The 18,727-nt window shown below is 43.1% G+C and overlaps 1 long non-coding RNA gene across 2 annotated transcripts in view; it reads right to left on the bottom strand.

The window, feature by feature from the left end:
* The window catches only part of LOC121076174, a 31,402-nt gene extending 14,256 nt beyond the window's left edge, over window positions 1–17,146 (bottom strand). The window contains exons 1-4 of one of the 2 annotated variants that reach the window (XR_005823379.1): window positions 17,136–17,146; window positions 7,383–7,388; window positions 4,949–5,025; window positions 2,374–3,519 (exon numbers count right to left, since the gene is read on the bottom strand). This is a non-coding gene — a long non-coding RNA (uncharacterized LOC121076174). Of the gene's footprint in view, window positions 1–2,373; window positions 3,520–4,948; window positions 5,026–7,382; window positions 7,389–17,135 lie in introns of those variants that run through there. The other variant, XR_005823380.1, reaches the window with a different exon arrangement.
* Window positions 17,147–18,727: the final 1,581 nt, after the last annotated feature.

Below are 18,727 nucleotides of genomic sequence, written 5' to 3'. Positions count from 1 at the left end.
TCATTCCATGTCAGGAGAGATACAAGGCCTTGGGAAAAGCCGTGAGATGCCTCTTGGTCCTTTGGTGTCTTTGGAAATAGGGACTTGAGTTCCTGCTTAAAATCTACCACTGAAATCCCCAGTTTGGTGCAACTGATATATAGCTACCTCCAAGAGCTGAGCTCAAGGTTCGGGTAGATTTGCTTTCTCAAGGATGCCTGGAAGGGGCACATTTGAAATGACAGTTGTGTATGTTTGGTCGTGCATGCTTTTCTTTCTTTCCTTCTCCACCATAACTTTCTTAATGTTTCCTTGAGGCAGCAGGCGTGCTCTTCAATATGGTCTGATCTGCTATTGCATGAGCTAATCTATGCCACGTGGATCCAGTGGCAGCAATGGAGCGGTATCCATCAATATCTTGTCTACTTATGATATAACACATCCACAAAATTCCTTCAAGTCCTCCCCACCTCTACTCACTTCAGGCCCCAAGCATTGCTTTCTCTCTTCTTTTATTCTTTGCTTCCGAAGTGATGTGTTTCTGTCACTGGGAAACATTTTTGTAAATTTCTGTGTTTCTTAGAATGACCTTGCTGGCATTTTGACCACAGTATGTGAACGACCTGAAATACTTGCAACCTAGCAAGTATGAATTTAATAAATATGTAAATCAATCTATGTTTATTTATAGCCTGGCAGAACTCAAAGGTCCAGATTCTAGCCAAAAACACTCTGCTATCTATCATTTCAAGTGGCTTAACACCTCTGTATCTCAAACACAAGGAGATCAACACTGATAAAAAGAATATTTAAAAAAAAGAAACACCACCACCACCAAAAAACAATTAAATTACCTATCATTTCCTCCTGTGTAGGTACTAAGCTATGACTTGCATAACTCATAGGGGCTCAATTTTCAGAGGTACCATTGCCCTGTGGAAATCAGCAGGAGCTCAGCGTATTGCTCAGCTTTCTCTTCGTATTATTTCTTAAACACTAAATAAATATAAGAAAACTAAATAGTCGTGGGTAGAGACTCAGTGTTTCTGCAATGTTCAAATGTCATTCAGATTTTCTACCTCTGCCAACATGAAGTTTTTTTCCCAGTCAAAACGTCAAAGCTGAAATTTTGAGGAAGCTCCTGTCCAACAATGTGCTGTAGGTTTGGCACTGTCAGGATGTTTAAGGGCATATGCATATTGTCTTGATTTAATTTATGGCATGACCTAGTTTTATCAAACTAATTATGGACTCTGTGTTGGTTTACATTTTCCCTTACTTAATTTAAGATTAAATCACTAGGTAACTGATTTATGCTGGAATATGAAAACACAATTTTAAAGTAGCAAAAGTGGCTTGACATGATATATATATATATAAAACTTATAACTGGTTTATAACTTATAACTGGTTTAGTTACACTAGCAAATTTGTGCATAGACTAATCTTAGGAAGTTTAAAGGCCATTCCTTTCTGGAAACCATTCACCAGTGATGAAGGAAGAAAGTTGCCCTCCTCTCATGTTCTGAATGTTCTTATGAGGTGTTAATGAAGCATTTCATCCTTTAATGGGACCACTGGGATTGCAGTTGTCTATATTTTACTTTAATTGTTGTTCATTTTCCAGGGATCAATACTTAGTTCCTAGAAAAGATGCAAAAAATTCCAGTAATGTAAGGCAGAGAATTACTATGCACCTCAACGATTAATATGTAGGTAATGAAATCTACTCCACAGTGTGAGACAATTTAAAATTCTCTACAACACTGATCTTCCTTTTCCAGATGCAGAAGGGAAAAAAAATCATGTTGTGTAGCATAAACTGTCAAGATAGAGCAGAGCCCTGGCAACTTATCACATATGTGTTTTGGACTCAATCAGTCATTTAACAGCACAGCTTCAGTGGTGCTTTGGGTGAGATAAAAGAGCCAGCACGTGGGGCAGAGAGGCCACCGGTATCGCAGAAACTGATGCCAGGGTTTGTTGCCACCAACGCTGCTTGATGCTCTCAGGAAGAGACCTTGCATTTAGTACGAGCAGCAAAGACTTTTCTGTCATCAGTTTTATGTCCAGTTGCCACTACTTGAGGGCTTGGCATGAACAAAGGCTGCAGGATTTAAGCACTTTAGAGTGCACTTGCTGCACATTTTTGAAATGCTTGTATATCTTCTGAGCTGTGGTAGTCTGGGTTTATTTGACTAGATATCTTCAGGTAAAAGAGGCTGCCATAGGAGATTTTAACCTGTATCAGGAATGACTGGGACTGCGTTTGAGCAGAAAACAGAGTGCTTTGGTTAAAGGCAAGATTTCAATGTGTGTGATTGTTATTCCTGTTCACAGACCAGGTCCATCACTATCATCTGGCTCTGTGAACTATACAGTTTTGCATGGAAAACATGCTTTTCCTTTCCTACCTCAAACCATCTGAAGAAGGAGCCGTTCTTAGTTGCTGTGTAAAGCGTAGTAGTGCAGACTGGAAATTTTCAGATTGATTTTTTTTTTCCATCAGAAATTTGCAAATTCAGTGAAAAAGAATTTCCCCCATTTGCTGGAATTCCTGTGCAAATCCACCAGGTCTCTGAAGCAACCTTCCTTACCGTGCTTAAACCCTGCCTGGTTTTCTGCTGGGCTGGCACCTCAGGAGGCCTTCTGGCAGCCCTGGTAATGCTTTGCTTGGCAGCTGCTCTATTTTAGAACAGTTTTTATTAAAAATTATGGCACATACCCCAGAATGAGAATTTCATTTTATAAAGTATGGAACTGCACTGATGTGGTGGCTGTGTTTCCATAGCTTCCACAGTGTGGTTGCTAAATGTCTTTGTAAAGATTCTCCCCAAATCACTGGGAGATTTCAGTCAGACACATGATTTTCATGCATCATTTGTTGTTAACAACAATTGTTTAATTATAGCTGAGAATATGCTGGATACTGCTCCACGTACACAAAACAGAAGCACTTGTAAGGTGTGAAGTGAAGGTATAGATCGTACTGAGTGTTCCTGCCAAGCTGAGCTTGGTGACAAGCCATAATTCAGGAGAGAGGTAAGAGAGAGCCTCAAGTCTTTGCCTGGACCAAAGCAGGTGCTGAATGGAGGGGCAGATCTGTGAATTGTGATCATGAAGGCACATTGGTTTGAGCAGAGTTCAGGGTATAAAAGCCAGAAGGGAGAAGGCCTAAGACAGCGTCAGTAAGATCCCATTACAGCCTTCTCCCCCAAAAGGCAGGAGTGCCACCCCAGCCAAAGTCTGCATCATTTCTTCTCTCTATTGCTTCCAGCCAAGTAAACTCTGCTCCTGCTTTTTCACAGTCTATATGCAGTACAGCATCTCTTGCAGGCCAGAAATGGTTTCTCATTGTTGCTTGTGAAAAATCAGATGATTTGTGCCCCATTGTAATGGAAATAGCAAAGCGCTCATGGTGCTCCTGTAGCCATCTGAGCCTGAGAGGAGAGCTGGAAACTTCCCCTGACATTGCCAAAAAAGTCGCTGTATTTCCTCTGTTAAGTGATGCTATGGACAGAAGCCCCAAGACCGTTCTCCCTGTCAGTTCCAGAAACAGGCATTTCAGGGAGATGCAATTAATCTCTTGTGATTACATTTTTTTTTCCCTAACAACTAATTGCAAGGCAATCAGGCTGAGGGGAGGGAGAGCAGGGTGGCAGCACAGGTGGCGGTGACAAAGAGGACTGTCAGCCCCGACAGAGTTGCAGAGTTAAGCTGGTGCTACATCACCTGTGAGTTTCAGTTACCAGAGTACTATATTTTGATACAGGGTAATTATGCTTCCACCTCGCTTTTTGTCCCTTTCATTTGTTGCTGCCACTGAATTTCAGGCATCGTGTGTCACGGTAGAGAAAGACTTGAGAAATCCATTAAAAGCTTCCACAAAGAGCAATTTTTCAGACAAATGCACAAAGAAGGAACCGGTCCCCTCCAATGATTAATACCAGTAACTATTCATCAAGCCAGGTGCCAGACTTTGTGGTAGGAGAGGAGCATTAAGGGCTGTGATGAGTAAGGCCTTCTAGGCCTGAGCCGAGAAACTAAATACATCAGCAAATGCACAGGCAGCTAGCAGAAATACAACATTACTTTTAGTCCCTGTATTATTAAAACCCCTACTTTCACTAGCAGGCTGCAGTTGCCAAACCATCGTCAATCTGTCCACGGAGCCAGCTCCTTAAGCACTGCTGGGACAGCTCTGACCCTTCGGGTTATTGAAATCTCACCCTCAGGGAGATTCATGTCTGTGTCTGCGTGGAAGTTTTGGCTGAGAGCACCTGAGGTCTTTAGTCAGCCAGAAGAATAACCAAGCTATGATCACGCCCAGCTATAGATCAGGTACTGCTGGTGAATAGTTAATCCACTGGTTGATGTGCAGAAGAGAGATCAGGAGTTCTTTGTGCTCACAGCTGGCTTGGCAGCTGAGGCTGTGGTTTTCACGGGGAGCTGAGTGGTGCTGATTTGTGTGCCATCGGCAGCACAGTGACCCCCCAGTATTCAAGCAGAAATCCCCCTCCCTAAAACATCATTTCTCATCTCCTTCTACCGAACTTAATTTTGCATTGCACGAAGTGATGCCCCAGATTTCCAACACAGAGAGCTTCTGTTAGGTCAGAGCTCTGTATATTTTATCACAGGAGCTGGAGAATAAACTTCTTGACTGTGGCTTGGGTGAGCGATCTGTTCTAGGAAATACTTTGAGTACGTGTGCTGTGGGGTTTTCCTCCTTGCAGCCTCCTTCCCAGAGAAGGAAGCCGTGGGGAATGAAACAGCTCTGGCATTCTGGCAGCCTCTGCTCCTGAGCCTCCCGCTCTGATCCCACATAAGCCAAATTCTCCTTGAAGTTGCACTTGGGTAATTCTATTGAAATCAATACGATTTTTACAGTGCGATCAAGAAGAAAACTTGTAATACAAGTGTTTTTTTTTTTTTTTTTTTTTTTTTTTTTTTTTTAAGATATACTTACTTTATTCTCTCTTTTTCTTCTGGCTAAAGACATATTTAGAACATTCTCCTTCCTTCTTGCTCTCTTGTGCATACACTCTTCCAGGAATGGAATTCTTCAAAAAATGTCTGTAAAAAAAGGCAAAAAGAAACAAGTTGACTTTTTTCTTTTCTTTTTCTTTCCCTAAGAGCTCTCCTCTGCTGAAGGGCCTGCAACAAGTGATGAGAGAATGTAGGAATCTGATTCTGCCTTTAGACACACGTAATTCTAAGGTAAAGGTATGGGTGCCCTTAAGATGTCAACCTAAAAGTGAATGCCATTTCTATCAGAGTAATGAAGGGAATATTAACCATTCCCTAGTGATGGGAAACTAAGTTACAGAGAAATGAAACAATACACCCCTACTCACACACACACAGCCACAGAGCATTTTGACCACCAAGCCATGGATTAGCTCATTGACCACTGGCAAATCCTCCCTTTTGGTTAGTCTGCTGCTAATAGGAGTAAGCCAAAATACTGGTTTCCATCCAGAAGCCTCTGGGGAGCCAGTGTTAGTCTTGGGCTAAACTGCTGTATTTGATCTCTCACTGCAAAGATGTGTTTTGACATCATGTAGACACAAAATATCTCACCAGCATCTATCCTCACACATGAAAGTATCCACTAATGGAAACTCCATCTCACTCCAGAGAGACAGAAAATAATCCAGCTGTGGATCATTCTTCCTAACGCCCAGAACAATCTCATTCTGTATTTTCTGCCAGATGAAGATACCTTGTGCAGAAAGGATGTCCACGTTACAGCCCAGCATGGACCAACACCCCCCAGTAGTTTGTTTAGTTGATTTAGACATCAGTAGCATTATAAATGACAGCAGCAGGAAATTCAGCTAGCTCTCATAGTCTAAATTCTCATACAGGACCCTGCATGGGTTTGCTGAAGCTCATAACATGGAAATCACACTTTTATCAGAGCCTAGGATAAATAAGCATGGTAGCACAAAAAAAAAGGTTGTTACTTGTGAAACAAAACAGCAAGGAACAGGGGAGTTCTGCACCCCCATTACATTCCTGTATTCTTTAGATAATTTCCCTTTTTTATTGTTAATTTTATTTCAGAGTTTTACAGCTCTCTAAGTGCACAATATTGAACATATAATGGTTCATTTAATTTAGAATAAAATCTATAATCCACTGACATGTAACCAAGTCTTGGAACTATCATCCTGCAGCAAGTCAATCTTTCCTTGCTGTCTGGTGTTTAAGAGCTACAAACCACAAGTAATCACCAGCCTTCTTGACTGTTACTCTTAATGGAAAAAGGAAGGACTTGGGAAGATACTGCTTGCAGGAAGAGCAAACTCCATCACTTTCCTTAAAATGTAGTGTAAGCGTCTTTCTCTTTCCTTACAATGCTGCTTTAGTGTCTTTTACTTCCCAAAATTAATCTGCCTCTAAAAACCAAGTTTTTTAAAAAGGAGTAGAGGGTATCTCTCCATAGCCTAACCTCAACTTGGCACTGAGTTTTAACAGACAAAGTAAAATACAGAGTAGAAAGCTCATTTTTATTCATGTTTATCCTCTTATTCTCTCTTGACAGATTATAGTGGGGCATATACTTTGCAGCTGAGACACCTCGGGCTTTGACTTGAGACTTCTCTCCCTAAGAAAGTTTAAAAGTCTCCATTGTTTTCTACCTGGTTCTTCCATGGACACAACTCTTCATAATCCTCGTTCCTTATCAGTGAAATTGTCTCAAGAAAACAAGAGGATATTGAGGTTCTACAGTCAAGTGCTCAACGTGTAAGATACGCACTGAATTCAGTTTGTCTAACCAATCTTAATTCATACCCATATGAATTTTGAATACAAAAAAAACCCACATTGTTCCCCCCTGCAGGCTCTGATCTGAAGGGGCTCTTATGAGGAAAATCATTCTGCAGCTTCACTATAAATATCGCCTCTAATTCTGCCTGTAATGAGAGTATCATTGTTCTCCAGATAAAATGCTACGGTGTCTTTGTGAAGCATTAGATATGAGCTATCATTACTGCGTAGACATGTGTTATTAAGAGTGTTATTAATGTATCAGAGCATGTTTCTTGTTCTATCATCTGTAACCTTCTATTCAATATTTCACCGGATCTCTGGGGAGGGTCCCTTTTCAGGCTGTGATTCAGACTCCACGCAAGCAGAGCACAGCTAACTGGGAGATGACACATGTTTGCTGTTGGACCGCTGAAGATGGTTGTGATTCTGGATCCCAGCTGTCTTCTAGGATGACCAATATATTTTGGCTGAATGACATAATTAAATGCATGACTAAAATTCTCCTCACACAGCCTCTCTTCTGTCCCCACGCAACCGCAGATCTCTGAACTTTTCTTGCACTCTGCTGTTGAAAAGTTAGCTATTTTCTTCCCTTAGGAAGGATGAAGTTGAGTCAACTGAACTTTTGCCTCTTTCAGAGATCACAAAGATCTGTCCTTCAAAATACTGGTGGACATTTCCTAACAGGCAGGTGTTTCCCTGCGACATCCTTATATCATGCTTCCCACCAGCCAGGTACGCACCAGGGGTCTTCCTTGGATATCACTAGGTAAACTTCAGATAACGAAGTTACTTGAGATGACTTTGTGAACAGTTTACAGGAAAAAAAAATCCATTAATTTACTTTGGTTAGAGCGATTATACAAGCTTATGCACTTATTTTGCCTCACAGAATCTTTCCAAGCACCATTAGTTTTCATCTAACAGGAGGCACATTTCTACCTGTGCATGAAAACCCCTCCCAGCTGCACCAAAGCCTTCACAAACCATAACTGACCTCACCTAGTACTCTCTACCCACATCCAACATTTCTGCTGATTGCCAGCTCCCCACCCCTTTTCATTACTCCTCCAGAGCACTACCTCCATGGTGCCGCGGAGCTGATGCTCTGGGGGCCAACAGATGCTGTAGGGTGATTGCAATGGTGAGGCTTTGAGCTTCCCAGCATGGCAGGCTGAAGGGGGCTCAGCTGAAAGTCCCCTGTGACCACGCAATGCGAGCACCCTGCAGATTGCTCCCTTCCTGGTGATAAGCAAAAAGCCATGAGAGCAGAGCTCAAGTCCCCAGAGCTGCAACCTTCCTTCTCCCTGTGAAAGTCACTGACCAGTTCTTACCATCAGATGGACTTTGACGGCCTGGCACCTCCCTTCTAGAAAAAAAAAAAAAAAAAAAAAAAAAGGCATAATATACAAACCCCCTACACCAGCATTTTGAGAACATTTTCCAATTAAATAAATCAAACAAAAATAGAGGGAAATTTCCAAGTGATAAAATTGGCCCAGCCTGTCAGTGCTGCTGTACTAAAACAATCAGTCATACCTGGAAGCTAAGCTCCCATGAAAGGCAATTGCATCTTCATGTTGTTAATGCTTTTTGTCATTGCAGTATGTCTTTAAGGTACCTCCAGTCCAAGTACGGCTACTTTAACATAATCTCTTCTGATAGCAAATAGGAATTTTAACTGTAGTCAAAAGGGCTTGACAGTGTTGCTTTCATCTTTGTACCATCCACGCTGAGGATCTAAGCAGAAAAATATCAAGAACAATGCATCAGCTGGATTATATTGTTGCAAAGAGTTCAAAAAAACAACCCCACTACCACTTTCTGATGACACCGTCATTAAATCCCACTACCCTGAAGCATGATTAGTGCACACATGGACAAAACAACATTCAGGATAACAAAGTGAACTGGCAATAGCTACTCTTTGAGTAATTCCGAGTTATCCCTGATTACGTGGTGCATGATCAAGGAAGGAAACAAGCAAAGCCAAGCTGATTTATGCTCCAGATGCAACATACTTTGCCAAATTCAGGCTAGCGCGACTCCATTGTCCTCAGAACTGACTACAATGGCTCTACATCAAGGAAGAATTTGGATTAGCGTGCGTTGAGGAATTAGCATCTGCCAAAATGAAACAAAGCAAACAGTGGGAAAGGCATCATTTGGATTCATTTTGTGATGCGACGTTTTGTAAGTTCCCTTGGAAACAGTTTGGTGTTTGACATCTGATGCTTTCTAAATACATTGCCGTGTTTGTAGCATTTTTGAAGGAGAACCTGTAATCATCACGACCTCTTTAATGCACCACAATGAAAGCTGACTGTACCAATAAATCATAACTCATCTTATTCTATTCTCATTGATTTTGGTGGAACAAGGACTCAGCCCAAAGGAATAAAACCGTGTGAATATTTGGTTAGCTTCTATCACCTCTTTCTCAGTTCATTACTGCTTTGCTTTCTGCTCTGATGACTGGTCACGAAAGGCAATTTAGTAAATAAATCTGGTGAAGGAATCGTGTTCTCGTTATACGTGAGAAAACTGTGTTTCATCTGCAAGGAGATTAGTAGGGTGTTAAATCCTACAAAATATGTAAACAATATGATACTGGGTTTGTCCCCGATTGGTTGAGAATAATCCAAAATTTTTGACTTTCAGGTACAGATATTTCTAGCTATGTTAAAATATACTTGCTGGGAGATTATACATGTATGTAGTGGTCCAGGGGCATAGACCATGAAATGGCAAAGCTTCTCCTCATATTAACTTCTCCTGGACTCTCTTTAGACTGACCTTGCAGTCCACGTCACAGCTCTCTAGTCTCAAGTACTTCATGGAGTTGGGGATAAAATATCAGGGTGCAATAGGAGAATTTGCTTGCAAAATGATTTTCACAGCAGTGAGGTGCAAGACAGCTGGCTGAACAAAAAGTGATGGCTGCCACAATGAACTAACTTTAGTTTCCCCCACACTTCACTTTTTCAGTTTACTGGACTTAATACTCAGGCTGAGAAAGATGGATTATTGGAAAATAGGCTCTGGCAACCAATAAGGATGCTGAATGCATTTGATTAGGTTTCTATTTAAGGGGGCACATTCTCTGGGAAATCGAGTCTCACTCCTAGTTAGAGACTGTGATACCAGCTTATCAGATGTGGGGTAAAGGAGGATAGGTAACATTTCAATGAATCAGCTGCTAGTGCTACAATGACCCCTGAATTTAAGGGAATAATTGCTCCATCTAGCTTAGATTTGAAAATGGAGAAGACTTGACTCACAAGGTACCAGCAAAGTAAATCTCATTTTGGTTTTAATTGGGAAGCAGCAAGGAGAAAACTGATCGTCCTGCGGCTGTCGGTGCAACCTCGCTACCCAAATCAGGATGACTTTGGACATTAGCATGAAACAGCACCGCCAGCACCAGCTTTATGCAAACCTGCAGCTCCTGATGGGGAAGGAGAGAGGAGGTATCTGGGACTTCTGTCCAGACATCGCTTTGAAAATTTACCACCAAGTGCTACCTTAAATCTATAATGCAGTAATGGTGTTGAGCAAGGCAGGGACATTAAAGCACTGGCTTAAATCTTGGATTGCCATAATGCTATTAAATAGGACGATTGCAAATCTAGCACTTGGTCTTGATTAATTATGTGCGAAGGATATGCTGGACTGACCAGCGCTGTCATAGGCAAATTGCTTATTAAAAAGGTTATGCTCTTTTCTTTCCCATCCTAAATACCTCCTAAATGCTCCATCAGCTCCATTTGAATGGAAAGAGGGGACGTCATTGAGGTCACCTGCAGGTAAGTATTCCCCCAGGACAATCTGCAAGCTTTCCTCTATTCCTGGCCATGCCAGGATAGTAGAAACTATCTTCCCTATGGGGATTGCAAAGCAAAAGGCAATCCCTTTCCACCAAGCAATGCTTTATATTCTTAAATTGCACCTATTTTACAAGGTGAGAAGCAGGTACCTACAGTGCTGGATTGCGCCAGAGAGGATGAGGGGTAAGGGATGCTTTGCTGAGCACTCCCAAACAGGCTTTTGTCTTTTGCTGGTGGCTCTCCAGCAGCAAATCCTTCTACTGTAAGATGGGAAGTGAAGGGTATCAAAGGCTGCAGAAGCATGGAGCTTATCCACACCTGTTTCTGGCATCTCTGCCATTAGAGATGTGGAAGGAGAAGGAAACTAGCCTCACGTTCAATCCACGCTGCTGCACAAACACATTTTTCTTTTTCTATTCTCATTCTGCCACCCCTCCTCCCGTGAAGTTTGCCTGCAGAGAGGATGCCAATATTCTTAGATGCTGTTTTCACAAAATAGAGCAGAGCTGCTAAAATGTTTCGACTAGTTAGAAAAACATTTTCCTGAGAAATGCAGTTAAGATTTGTTTGAAGCTTCTGAGAAGCTTAATGAACCATGGCAATGCCTGTAGCTTTTTCACATTTGAAAACTTTTGTTGCTAATTAACTTCATTAATAGTAGTTAGAGGCACGTTGGCCAAAATTTACTAAAAGCTGGCATTGCTGCAAAGTAACAATGGACTTAGTGGCTAAGTTAATGGATTCCCTACAGAAACCTTGACCAGAGTTGAACTTCTTGTGGCCAAATCGTTTCTCCTTTAAAAACAAAACCCAAAAAACCCTCATTGACGCTGTTGTTTAAATAGCCACGAGATGCTAAATGAATTGAAGGAACTTCCTAACCCTGCTGTGGCTGTTATTGATAGCAGCATTCCCACAATGAACTCGCAGCAGGATCACGCCCTCGAGCCGAACGCGGCTGCACGAGAGCAGTTCTGACTTGCAGAGTCTGGGAGCTCAGGGGAAGGCTCTGCAGAGGCATTTGCTCCCAAACAAGCCCAGATCGGCTTGGTGGCACCGAGGGACACGGCTGGGGAAGGTGGTGTGGCTCTGGGTGCCTGGCCTGTTTTGGTCTGCCTGGATGACTTCAGTCTGGCAAAATTGGTGACAACTCAGCATCCCTTGGGTAGCCATGGGGTACATCCCCTGTGCACAACAGGGTAGTGGTTCTTCATAAGATCACCCTACCAAAAAATGCTTTCTCATCAGGTGAGGAGGAGTTGCATTGACTCCTCCGTCCCCTACAGTTATGCCCTCTGGAAGTGCAAGGCTCTTTCAATGGCAAAGCAAGGTCAAGCCCATCTAACTGGACATCGTTGCCCCAACGAACCGATCTCCTGCAAAACCGCTGTTATCATTACCAAACAAGCAGCTGGAACTATTTCTTCCCCAGATTTTCACACATTTCTCCTCCTTATTCTCTACCTTTGTCATCTTTTACCTCTTTCTTAACCCCTCTTATTTACAGTATATCCTTCAGGGGACACTGTTGAGCTATCCACTATGAATCTAAAATATGAACATCGAGGTTGGTATATATATGAAAATAGATGAGTCTCTTTAACTTAGACTTCTAGTCAGTCTCGCCAGATTGTGTTCTACAAAGAGACTTCTACTGAGCAGAAAAATGTTTAAACTAAATTTTCTTTTTAATTCTACATGAGCATTTCTATTGGTCTGATGGTTCTCAGATGCTTCTTTCCAGCCCTTTTGGCTTTTATTCCACTGACAGGATTTCAGGATGCTCTGGCAACTGCTGAAAAAAATAGCTGAAGGCCGCTGGGATATGAATTTTCTCCTTCAGCTTTTGCTGCAATTCTTCTCTTTTTTGACATGAGAATGCAAAACCATGAGGGACTGCTGAGACGGTGAGGGCATCTAAAAGAGGAGGAATAGCTTAGTAGGCAATTGCTACAGGAGCAAGGAGGTTTGTTAAAGCTTCCTTATCACCATGCCGTTATCCACAACTCCAAATTCTCTTTGCTCTTATACGAAGAATGTATCCCTTAGTACCTTACATAGTGGATTACTGAATTTCTGTTGAGAATTAATGTTTTTGCTCGTTTGTTGTCCATGAAAGTAGGATATGGGAGAAAGCTAGAAAGAGAATCCTCACTTGATGCCCTGGTTTTGGGGCATTGCTGAGGGTCTCCGTGTGCTGGGTGTAGGTTGGGCTCAGCCCCTACAGTTAGCCATGCACTGTTCCTGAAAGTCTTAAATAAAACCAACCCAGTGAATTTTTTTGGGAAAAAAATCCACGAAGATAAAAAATGAATGAGAAAGACATGAAAAAGAGCAACTAAGCCTTAAGGGGATATATCTAGCAGGAAGCAGGGGAATAAGCGACCAAGGGAGGACGCACACCCTCCCACGCTGGAGATGTTAGAGAATGTTTTGCTGGAGCAGCTTTCACAAAGCTGAGGTCCCTCAGTATGCTGCTGCCTATCACTGTGGCTGGGATCATATTCGAGATCTCCATGAAAAACAGGATAGGCTTGTGCACAAAAGGAAGGAAGGATCTCCAGAGAGCAGCATTCCTCCCAGGTTTTCATAGGGTACAAAAACCCCTCATTTCTTCTTTTTTTGTTCTGAAAAGAAGTGTATGATTTTTTCTTGAATGTGGGGGCCTCAGGGGTAAATGTCTAATACCTTAATTAATAGCTTAACAGCCAAGATTAGTGCTGATACTTTCTTAGACAAGAATGGAAAGATCAGTATTAAACATGGCTTTAAATTATAAAGAAGGTATATGGGAGGCAGACAGGAACTTAGGAAATGACAGTGCTTTTATGTAATGTATCAAAATGAATGAAAAAGCATCCCTGTGCAAGGACCAGAAGGAAAAAAACAACACTTAAATTGCCCTCTCAGGGCCCAGGTCTTCTCCTGCCCTGTTAACAACAGCCAAACTCCTAGGAATGATTCTGCAAATACTTTGCACCCCAACTCTCTTCGAGTCACTGACTTCAGGAGCCCAGCTCTGCTGTGAGCAGGATCATACCGCTGCTGTCAATAGGAAATGAAAAAGAGATGAGTTGCTGCAATTACAGGGACTGGAAGAAATACACAATGTACACAGCAGCAAGACGTTTAGTGAACTCCTAAGGCATTTCCATCACTGGCCAACCTCTGTGGGCTGTAAATGGGTCTAAGGCTTTGGGATGGTTTCACCATCTCTAAAGGTCTGCAGAGGTTTTATCCACTTCAGCTAAGCCTTCAGCGCCAAATCCTGGTGTCTTGTAAGTATCCATCAAAATCACCAGTGGTTTCAATGGGTGCAGGATCAGGTCCCTTGGAGCACTTTAAGTAATTTAAACCACCCTAAATCCTTGAAGCAGCTTAAGTGATAAGCTACTTGTTCCAGGGTTTGCAGCCCACAGACCTTGCCTGTAACCTGCTCAGGGCAGCTGGGCACATCCTTCACTGCCAGCACTCAGAGCTGTCTGCTCTGAAATAGAGCCAAGGTGGTGAGCCTGTTGTCAAGCTCTAAGTGTTTTGCTTTTAGAGAAAGCGGGGCTTTGTGAGTTTTCACATGCAGACAATAAGTTTCCAGCAGCCGAGGTGCTGTTCCCTCAGCTCCAGCAGGAGAGATGGTGCCAAAGGCTCTAGGACCAGCCCCAGCTGCTGCTCACTGCTGTCCTCCCAACCAGCCTGGTGTCACCATAATCCCAGCAGGAGAGAGTCTGTCCATAGCAATAAGCCCCTCTATTTTCCATGGGAATCGTTGCTCTTGCCACACATCCTCCATCGTGTGGGAGAACTGAACCCTGCAGGGACTCCTCATGGCTCCTGGGGACTGATGGGCCCTGGTTAGCACTCATCTGGCTGAACACACCTACTTCCAAATTGAGTTTGACATCAAGTGAGTGGTGAAAGAGGACATCTCAGCAGCTGGTGGGAGGGAATTGCCACCAGTCAAGGGGCAGAAGCAGCACTCATGGATCAGTGCTCCTCTTCTCTTGGGGGGAAAGCATTGCTTCTCTCAAACCTAACTCAACATGATGTGACACCTCCATCTTTTGTGCCAGGGCCTTTAAGGGAGCAGCAGCTCTTCCTGATGGGCCCAGAGACACTCGGAAGGAGAAGGCAACTGATGCTCACTAGTAACAGAGACAGAACCACAAACCTTTCTGAAAGCTGATGATAAACTTTGGTGCCTGCAGCTTGGAGAAAGGTGAGAATCAGAAGTGTTGTCTTTTCCTCCAAGCCCTGTTAAAAAAAAAAAAACAGGCACCACATGGACAAGAGCAGATTTCAATCTGCAGCTCTGCAGTTCCAGCTGCTTTCAGAGTCCCAGCAGATCACCAAGTAGTGCTGGAGCAGAACTGCTACAAACAGATAAGTATCTTTAAAGGAAAAGGAGGGAGAGAAGGCAGACAATTTTCACTGCTTTTTTTTTTTTCCATTTGCATGAGAGCACCTGTTTCACACTTGCATTTTCCATCTATTTTTTGCACATCTGCAAATCAAAGCAATTATGGCCAGTCCTAGTCAAAGGGATATTTTAGGGAACTTATTAAGTCTTGCAGAAATCAGAGTGGTTTGCTACTTAGCATGTGATGGCAGAGACTAAGATGTTGTCTGAGGCTTTAGCCAAGCTGTCTCCCTGGAGATGCCTGTCTCCCTTGTGCTGCAGGGGATTCGGCGTTCCTGCAGGAGCGTGGGAGGCTCTGATGGAGCCCAGATCACTTCTTAGTGAGCTCCATGAGCAGACATGGAGATATATGGGCTGCAGCTATGTTGGCCAGCCCAGCATGAAATCTTTTCTGTGTCTGTCATTGCTGAGCACCATCTCAATATTTCTGTCCTCTAGCCCATCTATCCTCCCTGTTAGTCCAGGATCCTTTCTTCCTTGAAGCCACCAGAAGTTCTCCTTCCCATTTTGTGTACTCCTCCACTGCCTCTTTTCCCTCCTCAGCATTCTCATCATCCTCTGCCTGTCCCAGCTTCCTGCCCTGTTCTGTCCTCCTCATCCCACCTCTCTCACCCTCCTGGTAGTCCCCAGATTAGTGTCATAACCTCAGTGACAGCTGCAGACCAGAGGCCAGGACTCCAGGGGCCAAATCCTGCCAGCATTTATGAGCTTTCACAACTTAACCTCTCCCTGCTTCTCCTTCCCCAATCTACAAGCAGAAGCTGAAAAAAGTGGTACTGTGTGTATCATTAATTTGGCACCACATAAATGCAGGATGTGATCACCATTAACCTCTTCTGGAAGGAGTTGGACTGGCCAGATTTTCTGGTTGAGGCCAGTGCCTGCCCTTGGCTGTCACATTTGCCATTGAGATTTTTTTCCCCCCTCCCCATCTGTGGTGTGCTTGGCACCAGAGCTGCAAACCATACAGTACTATTAGGGAATAAACAGTGCCAGTGAATGATTAAAACCCAGACAGAGCTGCTGGTATTGATTTTTTTTAAACTCTGTAAAGAGTTGCACAGAGTTTTTTAATGGGCATTACGAGGATAAGCCAGGTCATCCATAGGGAGTCTTCAAAATACCACTCTGCAAGAATGCAAATAGAGAAGCTTTTGATTTGCAGAAAGTCTTCCAGGGACCTGTGCCCTGGGCTGCCGCTGCCAGCAGCAGTGGTAGGCACAAGGCACTGGCTCCAGGGGATGATTTCTGTGATTTGAACCTTATAATGAGAACAAAACTGCTGCCATACTGGGGGAAGCAGAGGGGCTGCAGAAACAAGCTGCATAGACAGTGATGGATATCAGTAATATTTAGTAGCCTTTTCCCTGGAGCATCTTGTGCTGAGGAGGCAGAGCCCTTCCTCCTCTCCTGCCCTGTTCCAGTCCCAGCACAACCAGCCTCCATGCCTATCCCTCTCCTTCTTTCCTGCCTTCTCACTGCCCTCAGGTTAAGCCATCTCCATTGGTATGATGCTTAGAGCCATCCACTTTCTCACTGTTTGTCCTACCTCCGCTTCTCATTAGCGCCTCAGGACAGAAAGCATCTACTTGACCTTCCTTAACCAACACAGCTACATCAGTGGACTTCATGCTGGAGCAAACAAGGAACACCACAGCTCTTTACTAGCTTATGCTTTACAAGGGGTAGCCTCTCGCTATTTAACCTCGTAACCTTTCACAAGGTGATAACTTTCAGGTTGGTTGAAAGGGGGGTGCTCTTTAATCACCCCTGTGGTTCCCATAGCAGTTGTCTAAGCAGGGTGCCTCTTACCATCAGACTCTTGTCCCTAAAAACTAATACAAAAAAAAAGACTCTGCATTCAGATGTTCTCTGCTCAGAATAATTTACAAGTATTTTTGCATGCAGTGAGATAAAGAAACATTACAGAAAAATGCCTAAGGTATATATGGGAATTGGATCCCCAGCCCTTATTAAAAGTCAGCAAAAATCGATGCCTAAGAGTGGTTTGTCTTTGAAAAGCTCTCCATTTGATTTCAGGAGACAGGAGCAAATGGCTCCTCCTGCACAGAAATTGCTCAGTGAAGCCGCTCACCTTTGTGACTCAGGAATATTTGACTTAGGGACTTAAAAACAAAATCCCATTTTAACACTCAGTTACACACCTACAGGTCCAGCTTGGAAGAGCGCTCAGGAGGTGCCTCTGCACATGTAAATCTCTCATCCTGTACGGCTGTAGGAATTGAAAATTTAATGCACTGGAAAGCAGTGATCCCTGGGGTGTTGGATGTAATCTGGATGCTGCCCTTTGCTCTGATAAATAGTAAAAATAAAAATAAGCTTCTTTGCAAGACTGAATATCTGAAAAGCAGGCCTAAAACCCAGACTCCAAGCAACGACAGCAAGAATTTAAGTTATGTGCATGTGGAGAGAACAGGGACAGCAGAGCAGCAAGCAGATGGGCTGCACAAGTCCCTGCCACCACATCAGAGCTCGCATGGAGAAGAGACCTGAGCACCACAGCTGTGACCAGGGATGCTTTCAGTGCCTGGGGGTCATGTACAAAAGTCTTCTGTGGAGTCAATTTAATTAATCCTGAAACAATCAAAATCACTGTGAGTGATGTTGCTTTTAAATAAGAAAAAAATAGTTCTGTAGATTTCGATGGGCCAACATTCAGCGTTCTTTACAGACCCATCTGCCTAAGGACCTGTATCTTATCTGATCATTTCCATGGCAACAGCTCTGGGATTAGAAGAGGATGAATGTTTAGGAATAGTTGTTGGGATTTCATGGAAGATGATGAATTGAGGATTACTTCACTACCTTCGTGTTACCATGGAAATGTACATTTACAAATTGCACAGGATTTAAGACATTATTAGTATAAATTTGTGCTGCTTTTCTAACTAGATCCAGGAAAGGAAGGCTCCGAAGGCTCCTCTCCCATTTCACACTCCTCTACCCCACGAAGCAGCTGCCTGATGAAGAACCAGAGTAGTGCTGGCTGCACAAGCGGGAGCAAGTCTGCTCCTGGACATGGCTTTCCCTCAAATTGAGCTTCCTACTGAAAAGGGTTCAACAATGCGTACCTCAAAAACCCACTAGAGTATACAAAGCTTCTCAAACATATTAATGAAATTTTCTAAGTGAATGACTGGGCTTATGAAATGCCACATCTGAAAATGACTGGGGAGATCCCTTTTAGCCTTGCAAACGTAAGGCCAATTTTACACTACTTTTGTTTTAGAGAAGCTTTTTTGAAGCAAATCTATAGTCTTCTCTTAAACTCTTCATGACATCCTCCGTAATGCATTAGCCTCTTATGCCCCGCCTCCAGGACTGAAGCTGGACTTGAGATTAAATCTTAGCAAAGCCTTGAAAAAACAGTTCTCATCTTTGAAGCACAATGCAAAGGGCAGCAGAGAAATAACCCCCACCCATACATAAAGCATGAAAATTCAGAGGGTCAGAGAAATAACCACTGGAAATTCTTTTACCACAGATGCACTTCTTATTCAGCAGAGCCCAAACAAGCATCTTACTGTACAAAGAACAACAAATGTAACAAAAATAGAATGACAGAACTCAAAGATATTGAATTGCGAACAGTGGATTTCATCTAAAGGTCCCAGAGCACCTTTGAAGCAAAAATGAAGATTTGCTGCATCTCGAGCTGGAAATATTAATGCCATTTTATGTACTAGGGAAACGGAGCACAGGGACT

The sequence above is a fragment of the Cygnus olor genome, chromosome 11 (assembly GCF_009769625.2).
Source record: "Cygnus olor isolate bCygOlo1 chromosome 11, bCygOlo1.pri.v2, whole genome shotgun sequence".
In the NCBI taxonomy this organism is placed as follows: Eukaryota; Metazoa; Chordata; class Aves; order Anseriformes; family Anatidae; genus Cygnus; species Cygnus olor.
Note: the sequence above shows the minus strand (reverse complement) of the source record. Positions and strands in the feature narration are given on the sequence as shown.